Genomic DNA, 11,660 nt, shown 5'->3' on the forward strand with positions numbered 1-11,660 from the left:
GGAATCTCTTGCTGTTCCCTTGGCAGGCGGCTCAGACTCAGGGTTGACTTGCCAAGTTTGTTTCCTATGCGGGGAGGGGCCTGGTTTCAAGAAGGGAGCACCAGGCCATTGGTCTCCACATTCCTGCAGAAAGCGCCAGTATAAAAGGATTTTGAAAAAGGTGTAAATTTACGTTGATGAATCATTCCTTTCAATACATTTGTCAGAAGGTACTTTGTTCTTTCAACCCCTAATAACCCTTAATGATCCTCAGGGAGAGCTTTTTTTTCTCTCTCCAGTTGGGATCCCACTCTGTTGCTTGGGCTGGAGTGCAGTGGCACCATCATAGCTCACTGTAACCTCCAACTCATGAGCTCGAGCCATCCTCCTGTCCCAGCCTCTCAAGTAGCTGGGACTATAGACGTGTACCACCACACGCAGTTAATTTTTAAAAATTTTCTGTAGAGATGGGTCTTGCTATCTTGCTACATCGACCAATCTGGTCTCAAACTCCTAGCCTAAAGTGATCCTTCTGACTGGGCCTCTCAAAGTGTTGGGATTACAGACATAAGCCACAGCCCCTGGCCTCAGGGAAGATTTTATGATAAATTCTGGGATACATTTTCCCCTCATTCCACCCAGGCATGTACAGGGCACACATGCACTTTCTAGTAGGTTGTCCTGACTCCCTTAGCATCTGGGCTACTTCCTTTGGATTGGTCTTGATCTGTTTCAGTGGCTCCCCTGTCTCCTCCCTAGACTAGCCTGCCTTGGCTGCAGGTTCTCCAGGACTGGAGAAAGGACCTGTCACCTTGCTTCCTTCTGGAACATGCACATCAAGCTCACTGTGGCTGAGGGTTGGCTGCCCAGCCAGCTGAGGAGCAGGTTAAGCAGTTTCAGCTTCTCTCTCCCCTGCCCACACACAAAGTTGCGGGTGGAGGGAAGTAGTAGAGTCAAGCTTGTACCCTTCAGGATTAGAAAATCTTTTAAATCAAGAAATAATTTGCCATCTTGCAAACTGAAGAGTAGCCAAATCAAAATGCATCCTAATGCTTGAAAATCAGTAATTCTCTCCCAAGATTTTTCAAAAGCTGGTCTATATCTGTAGTTTTATAACCTTCCAATTCATTCAAGTCAAACATATAATCAGGTTTTCCTTTTTAACTTAAACATCATTTTTTGTGAACTGAACTGAAATGATTTTTGAATGTTTACTCATAAAACTAGGAGGAAATTTCATATCCTAAATTTTTGACATTCTGGCTTTGGCATTTTATATATCTCATTTAATCCTCACAACAACCTTATGAGATAGAGCCTCTCTTCCTTTTATTAGAAAACAATTGAGATTGAGAGAATTTAGTAATTTACCCAGAATTACACAGCTCAAACCAGGCAGAGCCTGATTTTGAAAGCAAAACAAGCTGGTTCCAAGGCTCGTGTGTTGGGGTCTATGCTGTGCTGCTTCAGTTTTCACATTTTTAATAAGGATAATGCCTAACTCATTGGGTCGATGCGACGACTAAATACAAGAATTTATTTGCATGCTTAGCACAACGTTTGACATCAACAAAGCTAGCTACTGTTTAAAGAAAAAACCCCACAGTGGATACGCCTTTCCCTTCTCTCAGTTCCCTATCATTATCTTTCTCTTATCATTTTCATATCAGTTCCTTCACCTGGACATATGCATGTGTGTACACGTGCACACCCCTTCCTATGGGAAATAGTTTCACAGGTACATAAGAAGCTATAGGTTTTTTGGGTTTTTTTTTCTCAGCCTGTGGTGTGAGAGGAATGAGAAAAAAAATTACAGAATGCAATTTAGAGCAAAGAAATCATTTTTTCCAGAGAGTAGTGTGACATTTTTGTATTTTAGCAATACAGAATACCTTGCTGTCTGAGCTGAGTGAAATTCCAGCTGTAGCCCCTTGAAGCTGGGTGGAGACTCAGGTGTTCTTTCACCTACAGACTCTGCACCTGTCTCGCTCGGTTGCTGAAGTTCCTATTTCTCTGCCTGTGGACCTGATGACTACGCGGCGTCCCCACTAGGAATATGCCTGCACTGCCTCTGCGCATGCTCACTGCAGCTGGCCTTCAGCTCAGTATGATCCCTCCTAGAGCGAGCCAGTCACAGCCCCTTGTCCCTGCGCAAACAGGAGAACTATGTTGTGTTCTACTGACAGGCCAGTGCCATCCCACTGTCAGTTTTCCCTTGCCTTTCTTCTACGTGCTTATTACAGAGGGTATGTTTAAAGAGTCCCCTTCTTCACTGTAATCAGCCTCCCCCTCCTTCCTGATTCATTTGTGGAAGTGATTGTGGGGCTACAAGCACCAGAGTCTTCCCTGGGTGATTCAGGACAGCTGAGTTTTCCATGGAGCTCGGCAGTTACCCAAGATACTAATGAGTAAACAGTCCAGACATTCTCAGGGAGGAAGCGCAGCCATGGACCACAGCGAGGGAGGAATGACAGTTCCTGCAGACAAGCCCCGAGAGCAATGACCCTGCTAGCTTCAGGTGGCTGCAGCAGACAGGGGGGCTCCTGGCACAGTAGGAGGGCAAAGGTCAGATTTCATCTGTGTATTAGAGAAGTTTTATAAAGGACTCTGGAGAACTCTGTTTAGACAGAGTAAGGAGATTTTAATGTGTTAAGGGATTTAGAAAAAGAAATCTAATCCAAAGCAAGGTGCTGTCCAAGTATCAGCCCTCGCCGAGGCCTCAGCTATTATTATGTTCCTTATCTCTAACCAAAGGAAAAAGTATGCTGAGCTCATTTTTACACAGTTTTCATTACCGGCATAATGGATGGGGTAAGAAGCAATAAAAGGCATTTGCTTCTTCCTCAGCTACCTGGGTGATTTTCATTGCCAATGTTGTCCAAAGACTGGTCTGACCTTCTGCTTACCGTCTTTCATCCCCCAGCTCTTGGGTCTACCTTTGGAAAGCACATAGAAATTGTGGATTCATTCTGAATCCCTCCTTCAAGAGGATGGAGATTTGTTCCACCTGACTTTCCTATGGTTGATTTTTGCCTGCAGTAACTTGGGAGCCTGACTGGGTTCCTTTCCAGAGGAGATATCACAGAATGGCTCTAAAGCCCAGTATTGAAGTCTGGAGGTGGGTGGTTCCATGGGCTGTCCAAGCAGCTCCAAGTCCTAGTCAAGGCACTAGGTCAGAGTCTCTAGGACTCAGGGTCATCAGGTGGCAGCCACAATGAAAGAGATCATATAGTTCATGAACTTCCAGATGACCAGGATGCAGTAGAGGGGCCCAGAGGATTCAGCACAGCTGGTGTCAAACCCTCCCATTAAGCAATTTTGCAGGTAAAAGAACTAGGCGTTTAGCTCTGTCTTCGCTGTCTTTGCTGCTGTCGCTCAGCAACCTCAGCCATACAGCCACACCCTTCGGAGACTGGGAGGACTGTCCCCAGAATTTTCAGGAGCGCCCATGGGAAAGTCCCAAGTCAAATGCCCAGAAATCCTTAGGCAAGTGCTCCTAAATGATGTTGATGGAAAGAGAGTGGTGATGATCCACAGAAGCAAAAGAGAGATAGGAAAAAGAAAATATAAAGGGAGGAGAATTCAAAGAACTATAGAGAGCTACAAAGGGGCTTAATAATTATTTTTTTTAAAATTCTTCCCAAGCTCAGAGGAAAAGGGGGGAAAATAGGAGAGCTAAGATATGAGACAGAGAAAGACAAAGCCAGGATATCCAAAATATTTTTAAGGGGCACCTCAGAAAGCACAGCATGGAGAGAAGAGAAACTGTTCTCACATCCCACAAAGGGAGGGATTGGTGATGAGAGGAGGGGGTATACCTCCCTTGGGTGTGTCTGCGAGGTAGAGAGGATCTTGTTTAAAGGGACTATGAAAAGTGCAAGGACAGACTTCCATTCTGTGACAGACATCCAGACCCTCACACTGAACTTCTTATCCCAGCTCCCTTCCAAACTGCCATTGAAGCACCAAAGGAAAATAATGATAGGGGAAAATCTATGTCATTGTTCAAAAATGAGAAAGGATTCCACCCACCTACCAGACGTTTCAAGGAATTTCTATAAGACTTCATGCAGATGAGACCAGTTTGAAAGAAAGGTTTGACAACCTTCAATTCACCTCATAGAAGAGAAAAGCCTCTTTAGGGAGGGACCTCCTTCAGAACCCAGTAATGCTCCCCAAGTTTGTTGTGACAAGGGCTGCAGGCAAAAGTAAACCACAGGAAGGTCAGGTGGGGCCAACCGTCCTCTGGAAGCATCCAGGAAGTGCCCGGGCACTGGCGTGCATATACAGCAGGGATCCCACTGTGCGGGGCTCACATTTGGCGCCTGGCACAGAGAAAATATCCAAAAGTGGGGCAGCAGCAGAGGCTCCCAGCTAGCTTTATGTGCTTACAACACTTGGGGGAAAGAAACTCTTCAATGTGAAGGTAAAACTCTGCTCTCTAGGGAGTCCCTACAGACAATTAGCTCTTAATAGTGTTCTTCCATCTATTTATTCCACGCCTACCCATTGCAAGCCTCTTGTGTTCCAGGCACCGAGTTAGGCACTGGGGATTTGACATTGGACAAGGAAGCATTTTCTGCTTTGTGGAGCCACGCAGGCAGAAGAATCAGATTGCCTCCAAAGTAAAAGAAAAAAAGAAAAAGCAGTCGTAACTGACATTTGCTACATAAATGCCAAAGACAAAGCAGTATCCATGGAATTTTGAGGGGAAACGATTGAGACGCAAATTTCTGTTTCTTACCAAGATAGATCAGATAAGAAGCTATGAAAAAGTAAACATTTGTGTATCACCCCAACTGAAAAAAATAAAAAAGAATCCACAGAAACTATTTCAGCCATGCAAACTCAACAGTGTAAAAGCAATGTCAGGGAATAACAAAAGCAGTCAAATTTAATTTTGAGCCTAATCTCTGACTTTTAATATGTGGCAGCACTCACTGTTGGTTGCCAGTAGAGTGGAAATTTTCCTTTCATTCCTGCTAACAAAGTCCCAATTTTGTTTGATTGACAGCATGCCTTGTCAGGCATGCTGTCATAGCATGAGGTGCGACAAAATTTGGCCATTGCTGATGATAGGCCTGGGGGTGAGCACGTGACTAAGTGTGGCCAATGAAATGTCGGGGGGAGTCTATCTGTTAGACTTTTAAGAGAGGAATTTGCTTCTTGATTAAGATAGGCAGTGAGGTATGCTGACTTTTCTTCCTGCCTTGAAGGATGAACTATCAGGAGTTGTGGCATCCATCTTGTGACCATGAGGAGAAGGCCCAGAGCACCTGGGAGATGCCACCTAGCACCCTGGCATGGCAGAGCTTCCGAACCAGCCCTCGACCTGCTTCCTTCACACTCATTTCTGTGTGATATAATCAAATGTCCTTAATGTCTGAGAGATGGAAGACAATTCTTAAATATACATGGATTAGGAGTTGGGATTAAATAATAATAATGATGATAATCTAAATCTAAAGGCCCAGATTATTGCCATAGAAACTGGGAGGACAGGGTGGCATCAGAGAAGGGAAAGTAAAAATGTGCTTATTTTCTCATCTTTCATTGAGGAGACATAACAGCTACTGTGAGATTCTTTTTTTCTGTCAGATAAATATATTTTTAAAATTTAAAGATAACTAGTAATAGAATAAAAAAGAACATACAACACCCACATTTCTAAAGGAAAAAAAGGAGGGAACAGGAGAAAGAGAGAGATCGCATGTAATATTAAGATGTAAAAGCTGGGAGCGTGTGTGTGTGTGTGTGTGTGTGTGTGTGTACGCATCTTACGGCCTGGACACTTAAATTAGAACTTAATAACAAAAGGACACCTTAAACATCCAATTACTTAGAAATAAAATTTTTTCCTTAAACTACTCTTGGACCAAAGAGAAAATTGAAACTATGCTGTAAAATGGTTATGAGCACAAAATCAAAACATCTGGGATTCAGCTAAAACTATATCAAGAAACAAAACTAAATAAAGTAACAATTTCACTGAAATAGAAAAAAAGAATAAAGTAAATCTAAGGAAGGCAAAAAGATGGGATCACAGTTAAAGCAGAAATTAATGAATTAAAAAATGCAAAAATTGGAAAATAAATGTAAGAGTATTTTTAAAAAGAACAATAAAACCATGACAAGACTATGAAGAACAGTGAGAAAATTTAAAATGTGTAGTGTTGGGAATGAGAAGTAGGATAGAACATATGTGGAAAAGTTACTTTAATTATAAGAAAATAGTATGTATAATTCAATGTTAACAAATTGGAAAATCTTATTAAAATGAATACATATTCTAGGAAAATGTAATTGCCAAATTGACTCAACAAGAACTAGAAAACTTGAAAAGACTAATAATCAGAGAAGAAAGGGAAAGGTTGCTAAATAAATAATTATTCCATAAAAGAATCCTGCTTTATAGAATTAGTTATACAGTGGATTTCTTTTCACCCTCAAGGAATTTAATGTTCTTGCTGTTTAAAATGTTCCAGAACATAAAATAGGATGAAAATGGCCCCATTTCAGTTTTTGAAACTAAAGGAACCCTGACAGTAACTAAATTAACCCAAACTAACAAAATTAGCAAGGAAAACAAACAAAAAATGAAAAACAAAACAACCTTACTTAAGAGTCTAGATGAAAAAACATAAATAAAATGCTTAGCAAATCAAAAGCACAATGTTATTAAAAATAATACACTGTGACCAGATAGAGTTTGTTCCAGTAATTCAGGTAATGTTTTATTAATATAAACAATTATATTTTTACATCAAAGATAAACTTATCATTTTCTCTAGAGTGACTGGAAAAGTTGTTCATTAACTAGAAATAGGATACTTCATTAACATGAGGAGTAGCTCTGTCAGCATTGATAAAATTCTTCATATTAAACCATTAGAAGCATTCCTATTAGAGGGAGGAACCAAACAAGGATGCTAATTTAATCTCCATTATGTAACATTTTTTATACAGTCTGATTTGGTGGTGAAGAATCTTAAGGTTTTTTGATACTCATTACCTTTATGCATTCTTTCTCCACTGATTTGAGATAGTACCTTTATCACATCACAAATTGTTTTATATTCTTGGTCTCAACTTCCCTGCCCAAGCTTTATCTTCTATAGTAATGATATGTTTGTCTATCTCTGTCCCCCCCCAACTTCACACTGTTTTGCATTATTTTAACTTCATAATATATTCTTATGGCTATTTTAAACCTTTCTCTCACACACACATATCCAAACTGCCCTACAGAAAAGTTTTATTAAATAACATTCCTACCAGCTCTGTTTTAGGCTGTTTCCAACAGTGGATATTTTTCCCAAGCCACATTAATATAAATTGCTGATTCTTTAGATGACCTATACCTTAGAGAATCTGATGGAAACTATAAACTGTTTTTCCAGCTGCCTCCATATATCTCTATTTATATCTATGTCCGTATCTCTATATACCAAATTACACATGTTAGTAAAGGTGTTTATAGACTCTGAGTGTATGCATGGACCCCCAGGTTAACAACATCTGAAGTAAATGTTCATCTGTATTCCAGAACTTTTACATTTAACTCTTTAATCCAATGGAAATTAATTTTGATGACTATTTACAATACATCCCTAAAAAACGTATAGAATGATCCAAATGTTGTCCCTACCCCCATAAATATGTTACTGTATCTGCACAGAGAAACAGATATACCAACATGTTTCAATACTCTGGATGGTAAAATGGAGTCATTCTTTGTCTATTCTTCTCTGCTTTTCTTTATTTAAAATTTCCACAATGAATGTATTTCACATTTGGAATAAGAAACAGACTCATCGCTTTCAAGAGGAAAGGCAGCGAGGGCAGTTTGGGGGTTGTAGAGCTGTGGGGAATGAGAGCTGGGAGGGTTTCCCTTCCTTGGTAGAGGTCGAGATGATGAGGGTCATGCAGAGACGAAGTCTGAACGTCAACTGTTTGTGCTGCCGCACCAGCGCAGGCAGGAATCTGTGCCCATCTCACAGCCTGGACACAGGCCTCAGTGTGAGCTTGGGCCTGTGATGGGCCGGTGGGGCTCCTTCCTGGAACAAGGGCCCTGTGTCTTCCACTGTCCAACACAAAGGACAGAGGTCCCCTGTTTACTTTGGATTAGAAATGCTCAAATGAGAGACAGCAAAAACATTTGAGTTTTCCCTCTTTTCAGTTTCCTACAAAATAACAAATTGTAGTAAGTCAGGGATTTTTTTGGCATCTTCCGTGAATAGAAATCAGACCAGATTGCTGAGAGAGTCTTAAAGAGCTTCCCTTGTTTACTATGTTTTTTAGATTTATGGCTTAAAGCTTAAGAAGTAGCAGTGACTGACTAGGCCCCTGAATTGTCCATTCATTTCCCAAGAAAATGGGGCATTCCCAATTCCTTGGTCAGCCGAGCCAAGTGACCTTTGCCCTTTTGCAATAGTCTCATTATAGGTTGGAAGCACCCACATAATCCTGTACACACTCCTCCTCCCTCCCTCCCCTCCAACCTCCCACACATTGGAATACTCCTCTCCTTTCAGATGTTCATTCAAACCCCCTTCTCTTATAAAATAAGACCTTCAAAGGGGTAGAAGTTTAATCAGATATAGGAGTCTGAATCATAAAAGTCAAGGTGGTCCTGCTGTATCTGCAACTACAGGGAATGAGACCTTGAAGATCATAGTGGCATGGTGAAAATTGTATGGACTTTTGTGATTTTATGTTCAAATCCTAGCTCTGGCTCTAAGTGGACCCAGGGACCACACTCTGAACTTTTGTAATTGTTAATTTCCTTACCTATAAAATGGAGGATATTATGATACCCAGTGCAGAGTCACTGTGAAGACAAAAAGAGATGATGTGTGTTAAAGGGTAGAGGTCGGAGCCTGGCACATGCAGACCACTCTATGCACAGTGGTTGTCATCACTGCTGTGATTTGCAGCTGTTATCACCTTACACGGAATAGGCAGTTACAGCATTTGCCAAATTCAGGAAGATGGGGCGAAACTGGTGTATGGATAGGACTGGCAAACTACAGTTTTCCAGGACAGCAATTTTCTGTCCGATGTTGGGTTATTCTTGAGTAACTACCATAGTATTTTGAGTAGCTATCATAATATCAGTAATCATCAAAGAAAGTGGATACATAAATCTTGGGGAGGGGCTTTTGCACTCCATGTCTGACCCTGTCCTCAGAGTCCAACCTGCTCTTGTAGCAGTGTGAGACTGAGAATGGCCACCTGTGATGACAGGGGTGTGGTGTGCACATGAATGGTGTGCAAAGGGGAAAGTGAGCCCAATAATTTAGATCCATTTTATCATCCTCTGCCTTGTCAACTCTAAGCCGTTACTAGCATCATTGGGGTAAATATCTGAAGTGACATTTGCTGTAATATTCCAGATCATAAGGGTTTCTCAGTGTGATGGTTAATTCCATGTGTCAACTTGACTAGGCTAAGGGATGCCCTTATAATGGTAAAACATTATTTCTGTGTATTGCTGTGAGGGTATTTCTGGATGAGCTTGGCATGGGAATTGGTGCGCTGAGTAAAGAGGATCCACCCTCCGCAGTGCGAATGCACATGGTCCAACCCACTGAGGGCTTGACTAGAACAAAGAGCTGGAGTAAGGGCAAATTTGCTTCTGACTAAGCTAGGATGTCCATATTCTTCTGCTCTTGGACATCAATTTTCCTGGTTCTTGGGTCTTTGGACTTGAACACAGGCTTATACCATTGGACCCCCGTTCTTGGGTCTTTGAACTGAGACTGGGTCTTACAACACGGGCTCCCCTGGCTCTCAGGCCTTTGGGCTTGGACTAGAACTACACCAATGCCTTTCCTGGGATGGCAGATCTGGGACTTCTCAGCCTCAAGTGTGTGAGCCAAGCCCATGTAATAAATCTATTTCTATGTATGTTCATATCTCCTATTGGTTCTGTTTCTCTGGAGAACCCTGACTCATACTCAGTCAGCCCTTCTGGGAATGCAGTTCAGTGATGAATCTCATGCCAGAGCCTTCTCACTTCCTTTTATCCCCAGTTTCTATTGGTCACCACCAGGAATGTAGAAAAAAAGTACAGTAAGTCCTCGCTTAATGTTATCGGTAGGTTCTTGGAAACGGCAACTTTATGAGAAACGATGTATAAAGAAACCAATTTGACCATAGGCTACTTGACATACACAAGAGTTAAGTCTTATGGCCTATTTCTGTTCACAAAGACATCACCAAACTTCTAAATAAAGATAAAAACATTTCTAATATTAAACATTGGAATAGGCCAGGCGCGGTGGCCTATAATCCTAGCACTTTGGGAGGCCAAGGTGGGAGGATCTCTCTAGGCTAGGAGTTTGAGACCAGCCTAAGCAACATAGTGAGACTCTATCTCTAAAAAAAAAAAAAAAAAAAATAGAAAAATTAGCCAGATGTGGTGGCGCATACCTGCAATCCCTGCTCCTTGGGAGGCTGAAGCAGGAGGATCACTTGAGTCCAGGAGTTTGAGGTTGCAGTGAGCTATGATGATGCCACTGCACTCTACCCCAGATGATAGCATGAGACCCTATCTCAAACAAACAAAAAGGGAAATAAATCTGAGCTATGATACATTTACACTTAAGAAGGATTAATAAAAACAAGTAAGATTATTATTTACCCACTTATTCCAGTTCAAGCTCATGAGTGAGCAGAGCCTCTCCTGGCAGCTCAGGGTGTCAGGCAGGAGCCAGCCCTGGACGCTAGGCCATCCCATTGCAGGTGCACTCACTCAGACTGGGACCACTGGACACACCAATTAACCAAACATGCACATCTTTGGGATGTGGGAGGAAGCTAGAGCACCTGGAGAAAACCCATGCAGACATGGGCAGAACGTGCAGATCCCACACAAACCGTGGCCCAGCCAGGAATCAGTTTTTCTTTCCCAAAAGTGTAACGAAACAAGGACCTGCCATGAGCCAACAGATTTTTAAGATATAGCCAAGATCATACACACACACACACACAAATCTCCCAAACTTAAGTCATTCCTTCACACCTCATAACATTTTCCGAGTTCCAATGGAAACAAGCATTTACTCCCCAAACACATAGATGAGTGATGTTAGGGCAGAAGTGACTGTTCTGAGAAAGCATCAGAAAACGGAAGTCAGTGACGATTTACGTGGAGGTCTGTGCTTCAAGACAAGAGGAATCACTTTGGCTCCGGGCCAGCTTTAGGCCTTTCGCTGCTTCCTCTCTCCCCCTGCTGTGCCCTCTCCCCTGCCACCCACAGGTGCCTGGCTTCCTGTCTCGCCCTCCGGCTGTCAACTGACTCTTCCTTTCCCTCTTTTCCTTACTCTGCCCGTTTCCCACTTTCTCCCTCCGCTTACCAGCAATAGGAGAAACTAGGCATTCATATGATTTTTTATTAAATTTTAACATCCTTGATTTTAAGAGACCATGTTGACATTTTATCTTGTTTTAATCAAAAAACCTAAATTTAGTTGACCTTTATTCAGATGTGATTCACTTGACTTTTTTCCTTTCTGTGTGTATGGCATTTTCAATGAACAACAATCCTTTGACTTCCATCCTGATCTGAAAGATACTTTATCCTGCTATTTTATTTCTTGGTCTTAGATAACTGGACCTCTGGTTTTAATTTTGCTTTTCTTGCGAGTGTTTGTATAAAGTGGACGGTACATGTTTGT

Source organism: Microcebus murinus, chromosome 3 (genome assembly GCF_040939455.1).
Source record: "Microcebus murinus isolate Inina chromosome 3, M.murinus_Inina_mat1.0, whole genome shotgun sequence".
Classification (NCBI taxonomy): Eukaryota; Metazoa; Chordata; class Mammalia; order Primates; family Cheirogaleidae; genus Microcebus; species Microcebus murinus.